The 440-nt window shown below is 38.2% G+C and overlaps 1 pseudogene; it reads right to left on the reverse strand.

Annotated features, from left to right (window-relative positions):
- The window catches only part of LOC119585329, a 10288-nt pseudogene extending 10160 nt beyond the window's left edge, over positions 1 to 128 (reverse strand).
- Between the last annotated feature and the right edge of the window lie 312 nt (positions 129 to 440).

Here is a 440-nt window from a genome sequence, read left to right on the forward strand (position 1 = left end):
ATTCCTCTCTCGCTCTGTCATAGCCCATCAACATCGAGAAGAACATGAAAGTGGATCATTAACAACCCTAGTAAAAAGACAAGTAGATAAGAGGTTACCTTTAAGTCTTTATTCTTCTTAAAACACATTTTTGGACACTCTTTAGTCCTAATACTATCAGCACGTTAAACTTCGTGTATATGACTTCTAAATTATACAGCAGGAAGTATGTCCTCTTGTACGTAAAGTGAAAGCATACATATAACACGCACCCGTTTTCTGTGAGCAAAATTCCCTCAAACATCAAATGTAGTTTTTCATCCTCTACTAAACAAGCGAAGACTATTACAAAGTCTACCTCCCTCCCTCCCCCAGCCTCCACGCCCCAGAAATAAAAAAGAAACCACTTAAGAAAACAAGATTCTTGACATCAACGCTCCACCCCCCCAAAAAAAAAAAAT

This window comes from Penaeus monodon, chromosome 19, assembly GCF_015228065.2.
Source record: "Penaeus monodon isolate SGIC_2016 chromosome 19, NSTDA_Pmon_1, whole genome shotgun sequence".
NCBI lineage: Eukaryota > Metazoa > Arthropoda > Malacostraca > Decapoda > Penaeidae > Penaeus > Penaeus monodon.